Source organism: Pomacea canaliculata, linkage group LG8 (assembly GCF_003073045.1).
Source record: "Pomacea canaliculata isolate SZHN2017 linkage group LG8, ASM307304v1, whole genome shotgun sequence".
NCBI lineage: Eukaryota > Metazoa > Mollusca > Gastropoda > Architaenioglossa > Ampullariidae > Pomacea > Pomacea canaliculata.
In genome coordinates this window covers 4,206,076-4,232,206 of record NC_037597.1, presented here as the reverse complement: position 1 = coordinate 4,232,206, position 26,131 = coordinate 4,206,076, and the positions used below count along the sequence as shown (strand labels likewise).

The following is a 26,131-nucleotide window of genomic DNA, read 5'->3' as shown; positions in this document are numbered from 1 at the left end:
TTAATGAGAGACAAAGTAGCACTCCTGTTTAAAAAAATAACCCAAACAAAACAAAAAACTCTAGGATGAGTCCGTGTGGAGCAATTACTCAGTAATTGAGGGCAATTTAGAAACACTTGCTTAGCTCCGTCATCCCGTCAACTGTCCACTGGCACTTCAGTCCGTCCATCTGGCGGCCAAGGGAAAGCTCCAAATGTCTATCGGCACTTTAGTCCCGCCATCTGGCGGCCAGCAGCTCGATTTAAAGGGGCGAAGTTGCGGCACAACCCACCCTGCTTACAGGTCTATTCACTGCGAAGCTACTTTTAAATAAGAAAGCAGAACGTAGTGCAACATACTGCTCCCCCAACCCATTCCATTCTCCACATACAGGCCTACACACATTACTATTCACAGACGTAGGTGAGACGTTAGGACTATAAGTCAGTTAGTCGTATCCCTGGCAATCTGTGACGTCGGCAGTGCTCCCTTCTACCGTGTGCTGTGATATTTGAAGACGTGTACCCCAAGAACGGAAGGTATTTATTTACCCACACTGCAGAAATAATCTAGTGATTTAGAAAAACGTTTGGCACCGTACCCGACCTTTAACACTTCCTTTGATACAGTCTTTGAAGGAAACCATTTTGTGTCCCTAAAAAAACTCCAGTTAATTAAAATAAAGTGAGATTCAGCTGCTGCATCTAATCGATAAGTGTTATGGTTGGCTTCTTGCTCCCCCTCCCCAATTAGGCGAAATCAGAAGCATTTTAAATCATTTACTTCCAAAGTGAAACCGCAAAAGGCTTAGAGTTGGCTTCTGCCTCCTTCTCTTTTTCTCTCACTCTTCTCTCATTCACACCGTCAACGCTCTGATCTCACCACCTACTTTTTTCTGGTCTCTCTCTCCCCCTACCCTTCCCCCCCATCAGTCAACGGACCTCTTTTCCTCCATTCTCTTTCCCCAGCCACCACTCTTTCTGTCTCTACTTCCTTTACACTAAATCTTCAGTTCTTTGCCCATCCTCATGCAAGGAGAAAGAGGACAAGACGTAATTGGCCCATCATATTCTATTTTCTATTCCATCTTCCAAAGCTCATAGGTTCAAACATTCAATCAAAGGTTAATAACCGTCATTACATCTTCAGCTCCGTGATCAATAGAAGCTATTCAGCTCCGTTAACCAAACCATGTCAGAAGCTGTGCCACACAATCTAGGAGAGAACATGATCGCCACAGCCTTTGCCTTTTAATGCTGTCTCTTGAACTAAGTTTGTTCCTTGCTTAGACATTTACAACAAACATTTCTCGAGAACCTGTGCCGACCTGGTATTTGCATGCCTACATCACGAAATCCACCCCAGAGCCTCTTGTCTGCTGTCTGAACAAGTCGGAGTCATATTTAGTTCCAGGATTTCATCGTACTCTGTGTCTAAAGAAATTCGCCTCATTAAAGGACCACAAAGGATGCGGTCGGTCCTCGCTAATTTCCTTTGATGCGACATGTCCTGCCTCGTTTCCTGCCATTCCACACGCAGACGACACCGCTAAAGCCTGATCGCAGTTGCTGGCCTTTGTTGTTCTGAAATGAGATGACCCTTGCACAAATCGAGGGCGAGACACTGCCTCAAGTCCTGCAGCTCCTTCACCAAGGTGTGGCACACGAGATTTCATGGCAGGAAAGCAGTCTGTAACAACCATTTACTAAGGATGCCATCAGAGACTTCACAAGACAGATGGCGGATATTACTGTCTCGGGTGGTGCTCTACCCTGACAGCCTTACCTCTGACGAAACCAAGGTTTTCTTCATGTTTACGCGGCAGGTAAAGAAAACGGGAAACTACACAAAATTCCTGGAGCTATTGTTACTCGGATGATGAGATAGGCTGAACAGTAAAAGGTAAATGTCGAGAATGTCTGCAGACCTAATGTTCGTAGGTGAGAGGTTAGTGGAAACCAGACAACCATCTCCGCCAAACCTCTCTAGGGCTGAAAGTTGAAATGCTCAAAGTTTAACTTCACATCCATAATGCATTAATCTCAGAATTTCACTAAAATGTGTGTGAGTGTAAAAGAGATATAGAAAAAGAGAGACAGGCTGGTCAAATTAACTAAAACATCACAATGTGACAACAAAACTAAAAGTAATATCATTTATGATAGACTGTTTGCTCACGAAATATTCATTAAAAAAAATTAAAGCGCATTGATGTTTGTGCGATGAGAGGCAGCGCGTGTGTCAAAACAAAAAGTAGAAAAAGACTCACTACTTTCTGCCGATAATAACAGGACTGTTAAACTAAATAGAAAAGAGAAACTCAACACCCTGTTTTTAAAAAGATGTAAACTGAACTTGACAGCTGAAAAATAAAAGCATATATACGGTCTCTCGCTCTCTTCTTTTTTTGCCGACCCACTTCCCTCGCACAAACCTCCGGGCCCTGTCCTACTACAGCATTCCCACGAGCATCCATATGAGTAATGACTGCAGCTTGAGAGTAAACGTGGATGCTGTTACCATAATTCAGTCGACTACATACTTCGCATGCTTCAAAGCTCCTCGGTTCAGACTGAGTCAGCATTTTTTTAAACCAACACCAGCAACCAACGCAGAATTAAACATTTTGGTGAAGACTGATTCCGTCTCACATCTTTCTCTCTCTCTCTTTCACACACATCCCTGCTCGCATTATCGGTTACTTAAGTTTGCAGGAGAAAAAATATTGGAAAAAATCTGTTGCCACGCGAAAATACTCCGACTCGATTGAAAGAAGATGCGTACGATGCCATTAGTTCAGACAAATAACAATTCCGAATCTTCTTTGGATCAGCGTGTTCATTTTCCGGTGTATTAAATGTAGGACACACTCATCGACTCTCCGTGAAATTCCTATATAGTTGGCCCGACACTCCGGCCATTGTGGGTCAAACCCCTCCCACACAGACACACCCCCTTTACACTCCTCTCTCGCTCTCCTCCGTCTCTCCCTCCAGAAGGTATTACGGAGTAATGAAGCTGCCACTTTCCAGCAAAGGTTCGCCCAGGCAGTACCAATGGAATGGGATCGTTAATAACGAAATACACGGAATTCAGACGGGTGAGTGCGCACCACTCACTCATGGACTCTCTCCCACGACTACATCAAGAGCAAACTGAAGTCGCCGCCAAGTAAAGTGCCACCGAGTTCATGCCGATGCTGTTCCTGTTGTACTCTCTGTCTGGAAATATGAAACGCCAGAGAAAAGATGGATGGCAAAGCCTGGTACTGAAGCTTCATTTCATTATTTAGCCAGCAACGTCTGTGGAGCACGTGACTGGAAAATAATCTCCTTCAGAATTCACTACTCTTGTTCGTAATTAAAGAAATCCTCGCGATATAGCTTACCACTGCGTTTAAATCATTGTTCTTTGCTTGTATGCGATTACATACAATATATACACAACACCTTAAATTTCGATTACTAATGGCGAATAACAATAATAAAACGGCAACAGTGTACTTACTGAACGCCTCTCTCCACTATGGTTTGCTAGATGAACTTTTAAACACAGACGACATAAAAAAAATTGAAGTGTGAAATACTCGACTAGCAGAAGTTCTGAATACGAGGCTCTTGACCCAAAAAAGCTGAGTAAACGAATTCAGCGAGTAAAGTGCAAGTATGTACCTGTTGTATGAATCAAGCAGGATGAAATTTCTGTTCCTGTCGCAGCATGGTGAGTTATACCACGAATTCCGTGCTGTTAACATATGTCACTGACATTTAGACTTACATAATTAACAAGCTGCACTTCGGGGCCTGTGCTCTAACGATACACAATGCACAGTGATCAATGATATATTAAATGAAAGACTGTGACATTTCCAAGCAGTTGCCAACTGCCCTGCAGCGATTTACATCTTCAGGTAGAAAATAGTAGTGGGAGTGATTTGGAGTCGGTGGGTGGATCCAGGTGCTGTTTGCCCACTCGTCGATAGTCCCTGAGACCACACCGAAAGACCTTCTGTAGTGTGGCTCCATCTCCGGGCACTTGGGAAGTGGCGAAATATTGACCTCAACCGTTTGCCGTATCTAGGAGATCGCCGAGTTGGTGAGGAAGGCGCTAATAACTCTGTCCACTTCGTCTCCATTCCAGCTACTTAGTGTTACTAAGTCTACAGCAAAGGTTCAGATAAACGAAGGTATTAAGTGAAAATAGAACAGTGTTTATTTGCTTTTCTTGCTTTTTTTCTAAAAAGTCTCCTTGAAAACTGCTTTTAAATTTGTAATTTATTTATCATTGTCGTCGTCGACGTCGCAGCCGCCGCCGCCGCCACCATTGTGGTACAGGCGCAACCCAAGACAGCAAAGCGAGTACGCCAGACGGACGAATAAAAGCGAACTGATGTAGCAAACCATTGAAGAACAAGACCAGTAGCTTGCTTCACTTCTGCACAGAGGTTTGAGTACCTGTGTAAGAGCAGTGAACAATACCCGACTCACATCCAGGCCAGCGCTTCGTCACAAAACTGTTTGCCATCGATTACAGGAGTGAACAGCCACACAGACATCCTCCTCGACTACTGAGGTCCCCAGCTACTCGTGGCTACTACCACTGTCGTTCTGGTACAATGAAATATATGGTTTAAATCCCAACCAGTTCCCATAACTGTGCACTTTCACACGGGGTTGTCTCACAGGGGACATGTAGATGTACACTGATATCATCGGACACCAAACTAAATCGTTCTCTTTCAATTCTAAGTCTGGATTTAAGCAATCATATCCATAGCGCATGTTGAAAAGGTATGTAATCAACTATTACATTATAAAAGAACGGTTTAATTTAATTTACAATTACATCACAAAAGGGAACAATCAGAAACGAAACAATCATCAAAGCTTTCCCCACGAAGGTAGACGAGGTGGTAGAAGTAAAAGAAGAGGAAAGAGAACGTGTATTGGCAAAGCTCCATTAAACTAATGATGAAAAAATGTCTGTCTTGCTAAATTGTACTGATAACTTCTATTTCAGTTTCCTGAAATATGCAACCTTATATGATGTTTTATAGTTTTACTTCCTCTTGCGTTAATCAAGCAGTTAATCAAAAGGTCATAGACATTGTTTCACTGTCACTTGAGTGGCTGCTGTAGAGAATTCCGAGTTTAGCCTTTAAGAAACACGTGTACTTTAACTGATTAGTACATATAAAAGATTTTCAAGAGCACATAAACTTTCAGCGATCAGCACTTATAAAAGGTTCTAAACTGATATACGTCATTGGAGTCCACCAGATGCGGTGAATGGGAAGAAGTTCAATCGAACCTGAGTCGTGTCCTATTATTAGAAACACTCAGTTTAGAATCTGAACAAATGTTTGCCGAAGTTGACAACCAACCACTACGAGGCAATAAGAAAGATTAGTTGAAATTCAAATCCCGCAACATTTGAAACCCATAATACGATACTCGAACTTTCTAGATTTTTAAAAAACCTCTTTTTTTAAAAGCTGAAAGCTCAGATTTCACCGTGAAGTTCTGCTGATCCAAAGTTTTCTTTAGGCCTGTTTATCTGTCTTGTATTTCTTTATATTTCCATCTCTCTCTTTTCCCACCCCTCGCGTATCCACCCCTGCTAAATCACTTTACTTACGACTGTCCAAAGATCCTCTATATTTAGGCGGGGTTTAGGAAGAAGTCTGTTAGTGGATGAGGCCATGAACACTGGAGAGAGAAGCCACTACACCGGCAGTCACTAGCAATCATGATACTTAATGCAGCCAGGGGGGTAGTCAACGTGCCCTCCAACACCAACGCTCTCAACCTCTAAATAGAACTGCTGGTGTTCATTTCCTTCCTCCCGCCGCTGACGTCAAACCTATCACTTAATCAAGCAATAAAAATTTAGAATTAGAACTATTCCAGTTTCATTTGTTTGGTCTTACTTAACCTTTTGTAAATAGCTCACTTCACACATAATCATCATTTTCTGGACTTCACAACTTTAAAAAAATACAACGAATGAGAAAGACCTGAGATAGAGATCAAGCTGGAAGAAAACATAAGGAAAGACAGAGGTAAGCAAGAAAGTACGAAAGAATGAACGGAAGATTGAACAAAGGGAAGAAGAAATCATGAAAGACAAAGACACAGAAGGTAGAAAGTAAGAGAAAGAGATATACTGACACTGATATTCAAAATCCACACAGTAAGAACTCCGGACACCAATGGATGACAAGAATTATGAGTCTCTCCTCAGTCGGCGTCGGCGTCTGTCAATGCAATGTCAGGAAAATAAAGGAATAGGCTCCATTAAGCCCGGCCGCGCACGACAGCACATTCACGAGTTGGAGAAGAAGCCGCCAAAGCCGGCGACTGCAGCTAGATGGGGCCGACAAAGCTCGGGTACATCCCCCATAATTGCACCCTGCCTGTCTGCCTGCGCCCAGCTCAGAGCTAAAGCCAAGACCGAAATGAAGAGCTATCAAACTTAGATAGGTCCCAAACATGTCACAAACCGGGGCCAGCAAGTAAGTTCTGAATTTTAAAGCAAGATTCGGTAGGACGAACGCAGCCATTCCTGCTGGATGTTTGCAAAGAAGGGATAGATAAGACAACCGCTGTTTGTCGCAAACTGTAGGCACTGCCAGGGAAACTATTTCTACTCTCTAGTAAAAATTTAGCGGATAAGTGAATAAGGTCTTCTTGATCGTTGTTGACGATCAAACAACTTGACGAAACACGGGTAAAAAAGGAATGGTTATCAATGTCTCACAGCTTCATGATGATCAACAGACATTAAAGAAATTCTAACCTATCAGAATAGACCATAAGCAATAGTTCGTAAACACATACCGCCAGCATAACTTCTTTTTCTAGATCATCTTGCCTCTGCTAGAAACAATTTGTAAAGGCCAAGGAAGCCATGAATACAAACTTGCTTGCAAACATCTTATCATGGCAAGAAGACATGGGGATGAAGGAGCACGACATCCACATAAAACACATTTTATGACGAAATACTCAAAAATGGATCCGTTATTTTATTAAATGCTCAGAAATGAATTACCTGATTATTTTCTGAAATACTCAGAAATGGATAACAATTATTTATACACGAAAACAGCTGTTTAGAAGACGGTAAAAACCGTGGACAATACCAACGAAGAAAGATTAGTGGAACCAGCATTACATCAGCTTGAAGCACATGTTATTGAAAACTACTCCTTCATCAAACAAGCAATAAAACCTTTGACAGACCAGCAGCATGTTATGAATTTTAGGTTCTGAAAGATCAGCTTATTTTATAAGAAGTGTGAATACTGAGACTCACCGTTTGAAGCTGTTCTAGCAAGTAATGTTTCCTACACGATGCGGTCTCGTTTAAAGCTTCAAGTTGGAAAAATACGCAAAAAATCAAGATGTTAGATGGTGACAACAACTAATGGTCAGCAAGGACTGGTATCGTTAATGTATCGAGCACCCCGCATATCGTAGCACTATCACCTAAGTCTCTTTACAGTTTCATATTCTACATCAATGGTTTTGCCGATATTTTACAAAAGAAAATGTTTCCTATGACACGGAAGAAACCATTCCGATTATCTGTGTCTTGTAGTTCACCCAGCTTCTACCATCTACAACATGCTCCAGGGGGACTTCGACTTGTAAACTGTTCAGGTGTTACGATACCTGTTTCGTCAGCGATGTAAAGGGAATCAACATTTCTCAGCTTAAACAGAAGTTTGAACAGAGGACACAGTTGTGTGTCGTCAATGAACCAGGTGAAATGAATAATATAACTTGTTCGCATCGGTTACAGTTAGGTCCGACAGACAAGGTTGATGATGTCGCGTACCACCCAGACTAACACACGTGTTCCTAAAACAAAATAAATATTTTTTTTTTTTTACTTTTAGTGAAGAAATGTGTGTGTGTGGTACGAGATATGTGTGTCTGGTGTGTGAACTTGTGAGAAAGAAAGACAATCACGAACGACACTATGGGATAGTCTGAACAGTTTATATGGCAGACTACGGCCTTATAGCATCTCTCGTGCTCCGTGTGGGGCGAAACAACCGTGAGGTTTTTTAGCGTTAAGACGAAAAAACTTACTTCGAAGTGTTTGTCTAGAGAACTCCCAGTGGAGCTTGGGCACACTGCAGAGAAATCACCCAGCAGCCTCTTATGTCATCCTTATTGGACTCTACAGTGTGGTGACCAGCGTGAAGGACACGACAGTGGCAGTTGGCCGATGACTGAACACCTTGGCGGGGAGACAGGCGACTTAAATAAAACGGCGGTGTTGCCAAACAGCGTGGGCTGTATGTGGTTGGCGTGGTGCTGCTGGGCGTGCCTTGCCTGCCTGCTGCTCTTCACTCGGCTCGCATGGCTCATAGCGGCTAAGGAAAGGCATGGGACAGTCACCGGAGGGAGAGAAGCAGACTTAGATTGTCCTCTGTGTGTGTGTGTGAGCGCGCGCACATTAATATTATGAGTGCATAAAAACAGTTGCACCATGGATGTGTGTAGGTTGACTGCTGTCTGTCTGCCAAGACCAACGCTTAGCCTCTTGCGAAGTGATCCACTGTTAGTCTCGGCGAGCCTAAACAAAGAATGTGAATAAACCGGAAGCTTTGTCGGCTACTGCCTCCTTTTAGCAGTTAACTGGAAAAAATCGTCTGCCAGCAGTCCAGTAAAACAAGTTCGTGTGTGACATAAAGCATACGTCCGTTCACTAGGCTATTTACCTAAGGGTTATTTGCTGAGGAGTGCGTAGCCTAGTGGTTAGTGCTCTTGAATGAAGAGGTCACTAGATCAAGGCCTACTCTGAAAATGCCCGCTGTCTGTCCAGCAGGAATGGCTACCTGATTTGTCAGGAGAGACAAAGACAGTGGAAGATACAATTTAGAGGCAATACATCCTTTTACCTATTTCTCCTCTACAAGAGATGTGTCTGAGAAAATTAAAAAAATTAATATATGGATTTATAAGCTGATAAGCCTGGTCCTTCCAACCGGCTCGAGGGTGACTGCTCTTAATCCTTCTGTCGTTGCCCGTTTTGTCAATGTTAATGTCGACTGTGCCTTTCTTTCGCGTCCTGCTTGTATAAGGATTTTTTTTTAATGTCCGCGACAGCTTGTTTTCTTCTTCGTTACCTATCTACCATGATTATCTCGACATCTTCTCCACTTTACTGCAATTTTTACACCTTGTAATCTCCGTTCTACTAGGTTGACTTCCTCGTTATGTGTTCTCGTTTTACATTCTGAAGCTATGTGTGTTAATAGCATAGACTAGAAACACTTTCATGTGTTGTACATTATTCTGCACTGATTGTCACAGTATCCTTAGCGACAGACCTATGGTGTCTCCATTCAGTGTAACACAGACCTGCTTGTGAACTTCATGCTTAGCCCAAGAATGGAATTCGCTCTCTTTTCTTTATACAGTGGAACCTCGGTTAACGAACTTAATCCGTTCTGGAAAGCTGTTCGTTAACCGAAATGTTCGTTATCCGAAACAATTTTTTCCATAAGAAATAAAGGAAATAGATTTAATTGGTTCCCAGCCCCTGTTGACTCGCTATTTGAAAGTTACAGGCTGTATATATATATAGGTATTTGTTTTAATGAGAACAGTTATAATGCAATATAAACGGAGTTAAATAAACATAAAAACATTAACGAAAGCATTTAAACAGAAAACTTGCCGTTTTGACGGCGTGGTTGGAAACAGGTGAGGGGAGGAAGGAGTGGAATTACTGCTTTGAATCCCCTCTCCATGAGCACACGTGACATTATAAAATCGGGGGAGACTTCCCTTTTCTGTAGCTTTGAGGTTGAAGAAAAAAACTTGTCCAGTGTCTGCTTCTTCTGCCTTTTTTTGTAAAACCTCTTCGGTAATACGACATCACATATCCGACAGACGCATGCCACCTTCATACTTTGAAATCATTTCCTTTTTCAATTCATTTGTTGGCCGCGTCCTTGTCATTACCTCACTACTATTAATTGCTCTTAATCTTCTTTGGAGCCATGATTGAGGATTATCTTATTAAAATAAAGCACAACAATCACTAAATAAGAAGGATGCGCACAGGTAAGGAACGACTGATCGTAACTGTCTCGAGCGCGAATGATGACATGCTGGTCGGTCACGTGTGGTTCACGTGGCTGTTCGTTATCCGAAATTTTGTTCGCTATCGGAGACAAATTTTTAACGAAATTTTTGTTCGTTATCCGAAATTTTGTTCGCTATCCGAGACAAATTTTTAGCGAAATTTTTGTTCGTTAACCGAAAAATTCGCTATCCGAGGCGTTCGCTAACCGAGGTTCCACTGTATTAACACAGGACAAACAATTGGTGGATGAAACACTCGAGAGTCAAAAGAAATATCGGTATTCTACAGTGTTCTACAATGCTCATCATGCACAGAAAATACAAAATCATCTCGCTTTAAGGTACAGACATTACTACAGGTTCAAAACTTTGTCGAAAGGCTTTAAAGAAAATATACTGCCACGAAACAAATTACTGAAATTCGTCTCTCCAATTTCTAACATATTAATATAATCAAGGTAGAGATCTAACGGCTCCATCGATCAAGCAAACAGTAACGGCAAACAACGAGTCATCAATTTGTGTCAACAATGTCGCCAGGTAAACTTAATATTAGCGCCCAAGCTTCAATTCTAACAAGGTTTGCAATACTAATTTCATTTTTTAAATGTCAATATTCACAAGCTCTCAAGAACAGCAGCGCTGATTTTTATTTTAATTTTACGCGTAAAACCCTGTATAAAGAGGAAGTTTTCAGTATTTTTCTTGGTAACAGAAGTCTTGAAAGAAACAGCTCCTATCCCAATCAGCAAACCACATGGTATAACTAGCTGGAAGGAACAAAAACACAGTTTTAATATAAATAAATCAAAATTATCGGTAACAATGAGATGATGTTAATCCTGACTCCAATGGCAACAAACAATATGAAATTATGCCCCCCATTGTTTTCTGTCTCTTACAGTAACCCTGGCTTTGCTTTTTGTTGTTTTGTGGTCACTTCCCTGTCCTTTTTTTTACATGTCAGCCCCCTGAGTCGTCAGCGCGAGGGTTTTACGAGTGAGCCTGGAGTGGCACCAGAGATGACTAGGCAGAGCCTGCAACCGATGGTGACAGCTTGCAACAGTTCCTCCATACTCTTACCAGGTCACTTTTTATACTTTTCCGCTTTCCTTCTCTCCGAATCATTCAGAATGTTATTTCCCGCTCAAGTCGGTCCCGTTTTTTAGGATGGAGAATACATATGGCAGGAAAGAATAGTTTAACCTAGAAAGAGGGGAGGAATATGGAGCACACACGGTGGCGGTTACTTCGCTAATCGCTTCAGTCTGGCTGCCAAGTATCCTCTCCTCCCTCTCCCCATGCAGGGCCGCCGAGAGCCAGCCCGGGCCCCGGGACAGACCTCTCCGGGCCCCTTGTACTTGTAATCGTAAATTATTTTCCCAGTATATAATGTATGTTTACAATTCGAATCTCAATATCTACACTCAAACTCAACTTCTGCATGTGTAATGCTTGGGTGTTCTGTCCGTAGACCTTTCTTTAAAAGAAAAAGAAAAGGAAAAGAAGAAAAAAAAATCCACTGACCAAGGCCGGGCCCCCTTGACAGCCGCGGGCCCGGGTACACCAGACCCCCCTGTCCCCCCCTCTCGTCAGGCCTGTCCCCATGTCGGATCCATTCATTTTTCCGAGATGGTAGGTTAGGCCTGTAACTACAGCGATGGCTGTGTCCCCTAGATTCTGGCAGGACTATGACTTGTTTTTTAACAGCGGCGCGCGAGAACACACTTTACACAGGACGTAAAGCACTTCTCTGTTTATACGGACCTGACCGCAATTTATAAGGTCAATTCGCTAAAAATATGCTCTAATTTTGCCCACGTACTAATTTACAGACTTATAAGCACCTACACGGACCGTACGCACCCTGATCTACGCCAGTAGAAGAGGCGCAAGTTCAGAGGAATGTCACTGAGAGAGTCATAAAGAAGATGGCGGACAAAGACCACTCACTCGGCCATTTTTACAGCAACTGCTTTTCTCTTACATATGACGTCTTTTTCTGCTTCAAGTGACGTGGAACAAATGACGCACACAACACAAGACGTCAGACACGGGACGTCATACGTACACGAGACAACACGAGACCCACCACAACTCACTACACTCGTGAATACTGTGATGGCGTGTGGTGCTATGTAGACTTTATTATTATTAAAATGAAAATAAGAACAATGTAAATAGCACGAAACACTGAATGAGTCCTACTTACAGCAGGCAAACATCATTTGCTGTAAATTATACGGTGGAGAAGCGGAAAATAAGTGGGAGGACGTCCGTAGCAAAAGTGATGATGGTAGGCGGACAGGTAGGAAGTGAAGAGGAGCGAGAATTATTCTGGCCACAACTGCAGCCAAAGTTAAAAATCAAATGACTGTGTGTATGTGTGTGTGTGCGTGTGTGACTATAAAAGCATAACGTTCAGTACTAGTGCTAACACTATCTTACTATCATCCAGCTATTGCTCGCCTGTTACTCTTTCTGCTGCTTTATTCTGTCTTTCAATGTAACTAACCTTCTGCTGAAGTATGTAAATTTGCTTCTGACACAGAAATATGTTCTCAGCATTCATGAAGCCCCTGAATGGAATTGACAAGTTTTCGAAGAAGGAACCCAGACGCCATTTAGCCTTGCTTATCTAGGGAAAAGTTGAAACCCCCAAAGTTCAACGAACTTGATGTATTTAGAATACATCCATTCCCTATCGCTGGTATTGTCCTCAAGTTCCTAAAGTCTAACATGTCCACTGGCAATCTCCTCAAAGCCGCCTCGCATTCGGCGAAGTTCTTTTATTCTCTATTTGTAAATATTGACTTGGTTTGTATTTTTTTTAAAAAGGTGAGAAAAATAATGGAGTAGTCATTTTGAAAGGACAATATTTTTTCCACGCCACCTTTCCTTAACCGAACAGAATGTAAACGTGAACACCATTCTTCAAAAAAAAAAAATAAAAAAAAAAAACAACAACCAACAAACAAACAAAAAACCCAATCAATTGTAAACAAAACCATATTTATTTAAAACAAAAGTGCTTCATTCTCACCTTCATCTTCTCACCTCTGTCACTGTCCTCGTGGTGTCGTCAGGCTGATGACGGTCTTCAACCGCTAGAGGCGACACCAATAAACAAGTCGTCTGGCAGCCTTGACTGACTTCAACGTCTCGGTGATTATCTTCTTGTATTAAACCTAAGTCTGCTTGATTGAGCCTTTCAAGGGAAAAAAGTCCAGTCAGCAATATGTCATCCGCCGGATGAATTTTACATCGGCCGAAGTATTTTTGACATAATTGTTTCATTAAAAGCCGCCAGACCCAGCCAAGATTTACTGAAGACAGAATGCCGATTCCCAGAAAGGGCAATTGCACCTTGGCGCCTACTTGTTAGACATCAGTGATGTTTGGAGCACTCAGCATGCAGTTTTGTAGCATTTGAAGTGAACAGCAAGCAAATTTAACTTTTCAAGAATCACAACGACTCATTTACCCTGAAGTGACAAGTGTAAGTGATTTCAAAATGTGATAATGATGATGCTACTTACAGACAAATAAGATGCAGTATATTCAAGGACATGGCAAGAGAGATCCCGAACTAAACCCCACCCTCTACCCACACCCCAGTCCCCTATCTCTCAATGTCCCCGTTTCTCCCGTTATTCCGTGTAAGCGAGAGAGAGATGGGGGAGGATGAATAATAAGACTACAGGTGTACTCCATAATTTCACTAAGCCGAAAAAACACCTTTAATGAGCCATTAACTCTCTTGACCAGTCAAGGTGATCGTGGGAACTGCATGGACACAGCATCTGACAAGGTTCTGTAAGTGAAATGTGCTGACCGGAGCATTAGAAGGTCTGTCTGTATGTTCCCCAGCCACTTCTTTCTCTGTCGACCACGTCGTCGGCTTCCCTCTGGGGTGTCCTGGGGGATGGTATCAGAGAGACTTATATGCCCCGACCAGACGAGCTTGCCCACCTTTACTCTCGCCAATAGAGGTGACCACTCCGTACTTAGCCGTTGTCCCTATGGTCCAGACAGGAAATTCCAGTTTCCTAGAGCACTTGGTCTCGAGTTCCTATTTATTTTTCTCTTTTGTATCAGCAAGCATTATCCGTGTCTCGTATCCGTAAAACAGAATAGGAACTACAAGGACAGGAAGTATACGGACAATAACAGTGGCTACTCAAAAGCAACAGGCATCAAAATGAAATTTTGCATATTTAGTCTTGGGCACGATGTACTGAAGAGAATGGCTGAAGCATCACGTGTTCCTGTTGCCGTAGAGTTTAATTAGGCGACTGTCATGCTAATGCACTTCCGTACACAGCTACTACCCCCAAGGCTACCTGTAGGGGCGAAAAGATTAATCTGACACTAAAAACACGCTTTAATTATTTCCATCTCCAGCATCAGCCGGACTCCAAGTACATACATACAGGTGCCAAAGCGCCTTTTTATGGCAGGCATTAGACGCACTGTTATAAACACACATACAAACAGGCAGACACACTGCATATAAAAATATAAATAACTGAAATAGCACTTTACCCACCCTCACATGCAGGTTCAAAAAGCTTTACAAAAAATAAACAAGACAGACATAACAACAATAATAATGGACTCTGGTCTGACAAAAAAGACATGAAACTCCAATCTTCACTTCACAAAACAACTTACCACACTACAGGTGAAGTTGGTGTAGAATGTCTCTGATTTCTACCGTGTGTTCTACTATAACATCATTTGCCCAGTATTCTAGGAATGCCATGAAAATAAAAGGCAATTAACCATCACTGGACAATTTATGTTTCCAGCCATTTTCACACGGACATGATTGTGGACTGTTGAATATTGCTGACTACAGTCGCAGTTCAACCCCAAAAAGCACTTTACGTCTCTTGCGTGCGCAAGTAGGATTCTGGGTAATGCATCAGCTACCCGTTGTTATGTTTATCAAGACAACGAAAGAATGGTGAACTCACACAAACAGGTTGCTGGGAAAGCAAATCCGATTTGCTCTTCAATTCTTTGTTGTAGAGTACTCTGTCGTGGCGTGTGTCGACCTCATTCAAATTTGATAAGGAAGGCCTCCATACCATGGAGTTACAGCAAGCTGCAGGAAATCGCAGTTATTGGAGACACTTGCTAGAAGCCGCCCGTGTGCGTGGGCGACGATTTCCTCGTCTGAGGGGACGAAGAAGACGATGGGGTCATCGAGACAACGATGTTAGCCTGGCCGGAAGTCTACGCATACACTATGGTTACCGTGTAGATGTCCAAACAGACGGGTGCAAATATTCTTACTAGGCTCATACCAAAGTAGGGAAGTCGATCACATTTCTGGTTATTTTTGTTACAAATAAATATGTAAATATGCTAATAAGAAACATTCCTATGGACAGTCTTTCTAATATCTGACTAGTTTCATTTTAGATGGAGCATGGATTTGAATTTTTCAAGACAAAAAAAAAAATATGTAGAAGAAAACAAAGAAGATGATGATGATGATGATGATGATGATGTTGATGATGATGATGATAAGTAGGAAGAAGAAGTAGAGTTACAAACCGTAAAAGCCCTTGATACTTAAAAGTGGATGATACAGCCGTGTAATATCTCTGATTCTCATAATAGGTTTAAAAAAATGGTTTTAATCTTTTTTTTTCGCGCAGGGAAGGGTAGAGAGGTAAGGTGAATACATCAACGACAAGCATTAAAAAAACTAATACATATTCACGCCTGCATACTCATAAAACGACCAGACATTTTTATCATTAAAACATTGCCAGTTTAATCGCCAGTGGTAGGCCTGGATGGGTGAACGACCTCCCCAAAAGGCATATCACGGCACAAATATAAGAGAAACTGAAGACAATTTATCTGTCCACAGGAGGATTGTGTTTGTTAAATGATAAAGGTCATAAAAATCAGCAAGAAGAAAAAAATGCCGATAGTTTCGGCTTAAGTTGAGACTGTCTAGGTTGAAATTCATGAGGTCGGCTAAAAGAAACAACCCGATGAGATTTGCCATTGATCCCCGCAAGTCTGCAGCAAAATGTCGTTAACTGAAGAGTCGATGGCCGAGGAATGAGTTGCCGCATTGGTGAAGAAAGCAGTGTTGTGTGTCAATGAGAAACACCGCCACGTCGTCGTCCACAACCACAGGCGAGAAATCAATTCGTCACCAGAGAGCCAGCGCCGGCCATTGTCCCCAGTTAAAGTGATGACACACAGCACCACAAGACAAAGCCTGACCCTAGCAGCCCCTGATTTTTTTTTTTATATATATTTTTATCCAACAGCTGACGAACCAGTCCCGACAGCCGCTTGATTAAAGAACGCACTCCACATAAATCACATTACCTCCCTTTTTCCCACTCGTTCTTGGATGATAATGCGTCCGACGCACACCTTGACTGTCATGGGTATATATATTTTACAGTTATCTTTCAGACCAGCAGGTCTTCACATAAAGTAGGCTGCCAGCTTTCTCTGACGCCATGTTTTACTGAATGTGCATGAAGTCAGAGTTCAGACACGTCCAGTTATTGAAACTAAATGAGAAACAATAATCATCATTGTCTTAATTTGATTTTTAAATGACATTGATAAAATAAGGAGGCTACCCTTGACGAATCGCGCCCTCAGCTACAAATGCAGATGGTGGGGAACAAGCAGCCTTCTCACGAGCGCATGCACCATAACTGCCACGTGTCCTTCTCGTGCAAGATTCATTGGTCTGCCCGAAAGTCATTATTGTTCTTAAGCTCTATTGGCACCAATAATAATAATAAAGCATTCAGGTTACATCACACGAGAGCTGGAGTAAGCTGACTGTCAATGGTTGCATCAAATAAATCGTTTGATGACCTTACAGACAAGACACGCTCCGGAATAGCAAGAACTGGAAAGATGTGTTTGCTTTCTTCACAAACTTAAAAACAATATTTAAATGATTACAGTGTGTGACCCGTCACCATGAGTCCTAACATAGAAATTTGAGAATTTTAAATAATGCTTAATTACAATCTACAGGTTTTGGGCTCACAAGTAGCCCAAGTCTGCTCATATAGTCCTTGGAGTTTCACCACGACACCTGGAAGTTCTGACGATCTGTTGTCACTGACTGGACCTGTGTCGAGGTTCTCTGACCCAAGCATACCGACTTTCTCCTGAGTCTCTGCCCTCTTGCCTTAAATCTCAGTCTCAAAGAAAAGTCCCTCAACGCTCAAAACAGGTGAAAACACATCGACTGTTGACCAAGTGTATCGTTCGTGCCAAGAAATGTCTTGTGCAGCTCTTGCTCCATTATCTAACGTATATTCCCACACATACAGTAAGAGATGCTAATGGACGACCACTTGCTCCTAGCATTCTTCAACTAATCACCACTAGACAGCACCAAGAGGAAGACCATACAAGACTAGACTACGAGCCCCACCTACAGGTGGCGAGGTGGAGGAGAAAGACTAATTGTTTCCCCGCCCAGTGTCATGGCGGCAAGTCCCGCCTGGCGAGTACAAAGAGCTCTCAGATGTTTACTCTGTGTCCCGCGATGCAAATCAACTACGTTTATTCTTTAACCGGGAACTGGTGTTACTAGAGTGAAAAAAAAATCTCTTACATCTACAATTCATCTACAAGTAACCTGTTCATGACTGGCAAAGCAATTCTCAACATTTTTGGCTTGCATTCTTCTTCCTGTATAAAAGTTCTCAAAAATAACTCAACTTTCATGTCTTCAAATGAAAAACAAAAGAGAGAACGTGACCTGGAGTTCTGACATTGACAGCAAATGCAACTCAATTCCAGTTGTAGACATTTTTCAAACAAGATAAAATTGTGCAAAAAGACGAAAATATATCTATGACAGATAAATTGAAATGTCACCGGAATTTCAAGATCGGGGATTTATTTTTGCGCTATAAAAATTTTATTGGTTTTAATTTCTTAATTCAGTTATTTTCTTACTCTCTTCTCAATTCTTCACTTCCAGCACTAGAACATTTCTCGGGTAGCATGATGAGGATTATATATAGATATATATGAACATAAAAACAGGTTGTGAACACAGCCCCGTCTTCACTGCTGGAGATAACGGGCAAAAGTGACGATAGTCCCATCGTACACCCTGAAATGTCAGAGGTACCCGTGGCATCTCACAGGTTTCTAGAACGACGGTGAAGTGCCGAGCAAGTGGTCGAGCACCAAAACAAAATTCTCTCGAAAATATTGGTTGGGGACCGAAATGTGCCGCGGCACCACTTTACACACACACACGCGCACAAGAACATATATCTTCCTTCATTTCCAGCAATAAACGGTTTCTCGTTGAATAAAGCAAAGCTATAGACAGGGAGGTCAATGTTGCTTCAATGCACCACTGTTCTCGCAAGCTTTGCTGGTCTGGGGGTTAGGTTAGGGTCAATGAGTGTCTGCACTATCATGTTGATGAAGACGAAACTTTCCCTTCGGGAAATTTGAGAACAGAGCCCATTTGTGCTCCCTCGTAATGGCTGAGAGACTGTTGGTTCAGCAGCCGACATTACCACCACCTCGAGTTTCGTACAAGTTATTAACAAGTCTGACGAGGAAGAAGTTAAATATTTAATAATATATAGATAAATATTTTTAAACGATTTCAATGTGAAGCCAAACAAATTCATTTTTAAAGCAGATTTATGGAGTACAATGCAATATCTAAATACCACCTGACAAGCAAATGGTACAAAGTGGCTTAATGCGGTTTCATTTATTTTATCTTTGGTCCACAAAGATCGGCATAACAAATTAATAAATGTACCCTACAAAATGTTGCGGCTTATTAGGCCCGTCACCAGGAGGCGCGATTGGTTTACTTCAAAAATTCATTTCTAATACTGACTCATCATGGTCTTACTGCTGTTGTTGCTAGTACAACGATTACACTCTCAATGCATAATCTAGTCAAACAAACTAGGGTTTGGTATCTACTTAACACTGTAGGCTTCTTGACAAGAGAGAGCACTTTGTGGTGTTTTCCTAAGAGTGAATTCCCCTTAAATTGATGTCAAATGTCCATAAAACACACAGGTTCCTAAGTTTGCTCTGCCTTTACTTGAGAAACACGATTTGGTTCATTGTGTGCCATCAGGAGGATTAGGTCTGACAAAGACAGGGTCACTGCATGCTACATTTGTCACGTGTGTCGACAGTGTGGACAATACTGGATGTCAAATGTTGTAAGGTGCACAGCGCTACACCAAATGGATCTTCCATTAGAATTATTGAGAGTTCAAGGTGAGGTTTCCTGTGATCATTATTTGAACATATAAATCTGTTTGTTGTTGAGGCCAAAATCAATTAATCAATCAGTCCTCTCTGTGTCGTCTGGCCCGTGAGGCGACAACAAGGGACCTCCATCTGGTTCTGTCTGCTGCTGTTCTGGAGGCAGTTTCGAGTGATATACCTCTGCTCTTAAGGTCCTTCTCGATGGTTCGCTTCAATGTTTCCTTGGCCTCCCTCTGTTCCTCTTTCCTTGCGGTGTCCATCCCAGGGCTGTTCTGCGATGGAGTCTGTAGGCATGAAGCACACGTGACCTAGCCATCGCCAGCGCCGCAATTGGATTGTTTCTACCAAGAAGCACTTTCTTACCGTCTGGCAGCTCTTCGTTCGAGATGGTGTTGGACCAGAAGATCTTTTATATGCACTTCCAGCACTTCGTTTGGAACACTTCTAGCATTTTCTCTATGGAGGCTGAGCGCTTCCAGCACTCTGACCCATATAGGAGAATACTAAGGATTGGACCAAAAGCATTTAAAGATTATTCTGTCTGCAGACTACCTACCATTAAACAAAAACTACTCCTACTGCCTTTTTATAAAAAAATGCAGACAGGAAGAAACAACTTTTTTATCTTTTGCTTTTTTCCAGTCCTTGACGGGCAGGCAGCACAATGCACTTCCGTCCTTAAGAGAATCCTTTTCCTGCCTTTCATCCTGTGATTAATCCACACTGACATCTCTCCCAGATCACTCTTCTAATTCTACTGGACGGGACCGTCCCCTTAGACAGGAAGGCCATACACGAAATCCGTTTTACGCTGAAGAATCCAATCTTGCTTTTCAACATTCTTTATGCTAGATGAAAATATACGAAAAATAAACTGGACAGAGGAAGCTAGAAAAACAGTACCAAGGGAAATCAAGAAAATTACTTTAACACATTTGCACTAATATTCCTCGTGGAGTTGTTATTATTATTATTTTGCATTTCAGAACTTTAACCTCAGATCATCTTTCATTCTTCCTGATTAATCGAGAAGGCAATAAACGTACAAATGAGTTATCGAAAAGTATAAATGAGATAGGAAAGACAACAAGAAATGTACATGTAACTATGCCTTTCAATCGAGATGTCACATTATAGTTCTCAGCCATACTGTCTGTGCAAGGTTTTTAAAACATGAAAACAGAAGCGCTCTAGTCTCTCTAACCTAACAGACTAACTCTTGTAGCCAAACAAACTTCAGAAATGCGAATTCTTCAACCCTAGAAAAAAACAAAAGAAAAACAAATCGAGGTTTTAAACTGAGAAACTTTCTGAAACGTTCTCCTGGTCAACTTCTTGCACAACAATCATCTTCAGATAAAGGACGATCACATTTTCCCAACTGGTCCGATGGCCTGGAGGCCTACAGCTCCCTGTACGTAAGACTGGTCTGGCAAGGTTTCCAATAGCAACCCTGGCAACAAGGGTTATATTTTCCAATGATGGCCAAGGACGCTGGCTTGTACCCGACTTGGCTGACCCTTGTCCTTTACGTCACTGCAGGTCAAGACGATGATTCTGACGTGAAAGCACGACAACAGACACTCGCAAATGCTCGAGGAATCCTCCGTGAGCGTCTGCACGCATCTGATGTCATTGTGCACAACGGAAATTAAGTGTCTTTCTCTATTGCCAGGTTTCCTTTCAGATCTCGTCTTAGCCAACCGCAAGGAAAAGCTGGAAAAGGCTTCGGAAAGCAAGTAGACACAGCGCACGGCAGCGTGCACCACAAAGTAAAGCGACACCTCAGCAAGAAACTATTACCGGGAAGCCAGAGGAATCCAAACACATCACTCACATCACACACTAAAAGCAAGTCTAAAGATGAAGTGAGTAATATGATCTTGTTTGTGTCGCAATCACATTACTGCCATAATCAAAGGTTGTCGTATTTCCTAGTAATCCAAGCAATGTCGTTTTAGTGATAACCCATTAAAGGCGAATTCGGAAGGAGAGAACAATAAAATATGACTATTCTTGTACATAAAGACCTTCATGTTCGCGTGTGGTAATAACAAGGGGTGTAGAGGCGTAAACACAATTAACCCAGTCATAAACAAGGTGGAAAAGCGATAGAGAAACCAGCGTTCCGTGCTTCTTCCTTGCTATGTATGTGGAAAACCGGACAGAGGACCATTTACAAACTCAGACTCCAGACGATCCAGTCCATATTTCTACAGACCCTGGCGCCCTTGTTGCTGTAACTCCAAAGCTGTAGAGAAAGTTTTTGTAGAATGATGTGTAAGACCCCAGAAGTCATATTTCCTAAGCTTCTGAACCTGCCTGCCAGGCTTTGAGAAAAACTCACAAGAGAGTGCAATCGTTGTCGGGCTTTCACTTGCACATGAAGTGGTTTGTTTTACAACTGTGAAGTAAATCAGTCAATGGAGTCCTGAATACTCCCTGAGGCTGCTGCTTCATTGCGGATCTGACCATACTGCCTCCTGTAAAAGCCGACCTTTTATTCCAGCCTTCCATGCGCTCCGGCAGCAGCGATCTCATGCCTCTTACTTGCTGGCTTCATTGTGCCCTCGTGGTCCTACCGTATATCTGTGCAGTTATATTAATGATTAGTTTCAGTCGATTTTATTTCACAAAAGTCCACGCGAGAAAAGTTAGTGAGGATGAAACATGGAAGTGTCAGTTGGTGACAAGGACATAGAAGAAGACAATTTTATAAACAAAGATGCTAGGATTAGCAAAGACGTCTAGCTCTACAAAGAGAAAACAATTATGAAACAAAAACAATACAATAATAATATGCAGGAACAGAAAATACAATAACATGCATCTACAGAAAAATGTGCTCTCACTTCAGTAACATTTATCAACAGGAAATTTTTAACACTGCAGTAATTATGATAATGAGAAAGAGAAAAGGTGGAATAGATAGAGAGATGAAGTGAATGAGGAATGGACTCATTTTGGAAACAAGTGTCAGATCAAATTTTTCACGGATGAAGTATTGTTATTGCAACTCATGTCACAGCACAGCAATCGCCTCGATAGTCAACACAATAATCAACAGCATTTATCAAATATTCTCTGCCGACATTACCACGATATGGAGAAAGGTGTTTGACTTCGCCGGCCGCCTACACCACCCTGAACATGGGGCAAACATTTGTACAAGACCAGCAAATGTGAGGAACATCTATTACAGGGTGGCGCCAAGCAGACATGGAATACAGTCTGTCTGTGAACCATTGCATGCACAATACATTAATAGTTTGCTTTATTAATACGTGCCTCCACGCGCGCACACATACACAAGCAAATAGAGCATGTATGACACAGCTAATGACTTTAAAGACTTGTTCATTTATGTACTGCTCCGCATGATTGATTTTATGACTTGTTCATATCATCACCAGAGCATAAAAGTAAACAACAGCTCGCAGCCTCCAAATCCTGTAGTTACGGGTAAAAAAAAACAACCTCTCAACCCTCTCTCACACTCCCCCCATACACACCGCCCACCCTTACCCGTCTTTCTCCATTTTCTGGAACCGTATCATAGCAATGAAGAAGCATTGTCTGCTTGAACTTTACTGACACGATTCCCCCGACCTCCCTGACACCGCGCTCCATGGGGTAACAACTGATCCCAGGCTGTCACTTCAATGCCGAGAAGATGTCAACAGTGACGAGGCTTGGCCAGAAGAAGAAACCAGCGGGGACCATCCACGAAGGAAGGAAGCATCATGCCACTAAGTAAATCAGACCGCAATGAAATACACGGCTCGCTTCAGTCACGAAGATAAGCGAGCTTGATAGCATTGTCCACCAGCGTCTGCGGACACCAACTGGAGCAGGAGTATGTTCTGGAGAAAGCAGCAGATGTAGCCGACATAACACTCTGACATGCCCAAGCCTCCACAAGAGAGACATAAGGTGATTAACATTTCCCACTGCCCGTCACTCCAAGCTGTTAGAGCGGATCCACAAGAGGCGCATGTCGGCCACCATGCTGAGAACATGCAGGTTGTGTACAACAACACTCAAGCCTCCATCCCCCACCATATGACGACCTTTCACCCCAAAGGTGGTCATAGCAGCCTTGGGGGACCACGCGCCCGACTAGTCCTTTAACATGGAGAACACAGAGATACTAAGCAATAGAGCGGTGGGGATGAACACCACATTTTCAGCAACCGGATAAAACCAGCTCGGCCATCATACATAGCAAAACTAGTTGACCCATTACATGATAAAATAACCCAGCTAAAAAAAAAAGCAACTTTTTTTTAAGTCAACAGATTTCTTTAAACCAATTTTCATATAAAATGCTTCTTTGTTCTTCTTCTCCTCTGCCTTTCTCAGTACAAAGGCTAAAAAGAACTTAGGTCTGCTACCCCGCAACCATCAACTGATCGAAGGCTAGTCAGTCTAAAAGCTTGCGACATTACGTCTATGAAAACTCGTTTTATCTCATTTATGTGTAAAGTGTTCCTTGGAAAAAGAAACCCTTGGCATGGAAGACAATTTTGAGACTGCAAGAGTAAGTACAGGGACTTTACGAGCACTTCATTAATCCCAGGGACGACAATCGATCTGCACAAGAAGCTTACAGAGAAAATCGGGGCTAAGCACTGAAAGTCCATTCCAAAGCTGAGATCGTTGTCAACGCCTTCTCCACATCCCGACTCAAGATATTCCTTTCATTCTTTGTCTACAATGCTGACAATACTGCCTGTCTACAATCATCTTACTGGAGCATATGAAAAACCTCTTACCCCTGACATTCTATCGCGTTTTAGAAGATGGTGTGGTTGTGAGAGTGGGTATATGTATGTGGATACTAATCTTTTAGCAAAGAAACCCATATAAACAAAAAAAAATGAAATATTAGAATAAAAACATATGCACGAACGCAACGTAGAGTGAACCAAGTGTCACTCAGGTTCTCTAAACAATCATCTATAACAGGTTTCTTTTTCATTGTTTAATTTACTGTTGATGCTGCGAATTTCTTTAATATTCACGTCTTTGGCTGTATTCGATGAATTCCTGAGTGACAACTCCATGTTAGCTCTGTTGTCTTCTTGGCAATAACCTATGCAATTTCAAAAACCTTCCAAAGAACAACCAGGAAATTAACCCTGCAAAAAAAAAAGACTCGACAGGAAAGCCATACAATTATTTCGATCCACGTGTGATTATCACAGATAAATATGACGCAATACCCTCGTGAAGGGACACAGAATGGCATGAAGAGGTCGAGCCTCAAGGAAGAAACATTTTCTGTGTACCGGTTCAGTAAGTTGCAATGGAATATTTACATATTCCACAGCGGCCTGCTTCTAACCTTTCCACACTACAGAGCATGCGCATTAGCAGACACATATCTACATGCACAAACACGCGAACAGACACATGTGCATACTCCAACTGACGGTTAAAAAGCACTCGAGACCGCAGACCTGTACGCGCCACTGAGCGACGCCTGGCCGATGTTGTCAAGCAGCAGAAAGTGGCTTAGGATCTTGCCGGAAGTCTATGGCGGCCAAGCGACTTTTCAGTGTTGAGCAGAAGTGTACTCCCGCTTGCTGGTCTATTGACAAAACAAGGAAATGCCAAAGGCCGAGCACTGTTTTGCGCCTGGAACTTGGTAAGGCCTATTTCGGATTCCGCGTCACGAGGATTGTTATCAGACAAATTACTCGAAACATCTTTTTCAGGAACAGTTCACTGCTCACATCATGTTCTCGAGGCCTAAACAAGGTGAACATTGTAAAAAGTAGATCAAAGGCAAAGCCTGATGGTACCATATTAATTCCAAACATAAAACATCATCGAGACAGCGTGGTGCGCGCGCAACAACCCAAACATGTTTTTGCAAGGACCGTCTAGGGTTTAGAGAAACAAATCACTGTTACAATCGATTAATATAGATATATACAACATGAACTGAATATTAAATATGGAATTATCTTCCACACAAATAACTGTTTGAACTGAATTTGTTGACTACTGAATAGTGGCGACTTGGAGGAAGGCGTCATCAGACACGATTAAGCAGGGATTAGAAAAAAAAAGCTCGGGGAGAGTGTGTGTGAGGGGGAGAGAGAGACGCAGACAGACATATAATCAGGCATGCCGCAAAAAAGCAGATGGCGAGACGTGGACTTCAAGACAGTCTCAGGTAAATGTAAGAGATTTTTTGCTATTGCTGCACTCGTTGTGGGGGAATCAGTGGGGCTTTCCCTTCATGATTTGAGGAAGCGATGCTGCAAAATTACATGTTATACGATATCATTTAAAACTCTTCAAAAGTTTCAAATAAGAAATAAAGACCGGTTAGTTAAGTATGCCAGCTTTCTGTCTGTATTAGCAGAGTAAATGCGGCTATCACTTGTGTTAGGAAAGCAGTAAGCACATTTTTCATGTGGTGGCATACTTGCACAGTAAAATACATTCTTGAAATATCTGTACAGTGTGAGGAAAGTGCTTCAAAATGTAAGTTCATAGAGACGTAGATAACACAGTATGTCTGATTCTAAGAAAAGCGGCAAATCTAAGAAGCAAGACGATAAGTGTTGCTAATGTCATCATCCAAATCACCACGAACAGTAAAGGATAAATACGAGAAGTGAAATTTCCTTAATGTTGGCTGGAACCAAAAGCGGTTCTGAAACTATCTCCCGGTTCAAGACAAGTCTGAGTCCAGAAGAAACTAAACTTTTTGCTGACTTTCATTTGTTCTGAGACTTCTCTTGAAAAGAAAACGAAATTTTAAA

General features: G+C 42.1%; 2 protein-coding genes across 2 annotated transcripts in view; both read right to left on the bottom strand.

Moving 5' to 3' along the window:
• The window catches only part of LOC112570566 (melatonin receptor type 1C-like), a 33,671-nt gene extending 25,116 nt beyond the window's left edge, over positions 1 to 8,555 (bottom strand). The window contains exon 1 of the mRNA XM_025249079.1: positions 8,079 to 8,555. The gene's annotated coding sequence lies outside the window, so the exon portion shown is untranslated. The remainder of the gene's footprint in view (positions 1 to 8,078) is intronic.
• LOC112570564 (UDP-GalNAc:beta-1,3-N-acetylgalactosaminyltransferase 2-like) overlaps positions 1 to 26,131 on the bottom strand; it is a 178,891-nt gene that overhangs the window by 146,503 nt on the left and 6,257 nt on the right. The gene's annotated exons all lie outside the window — the stretch shown is intronic.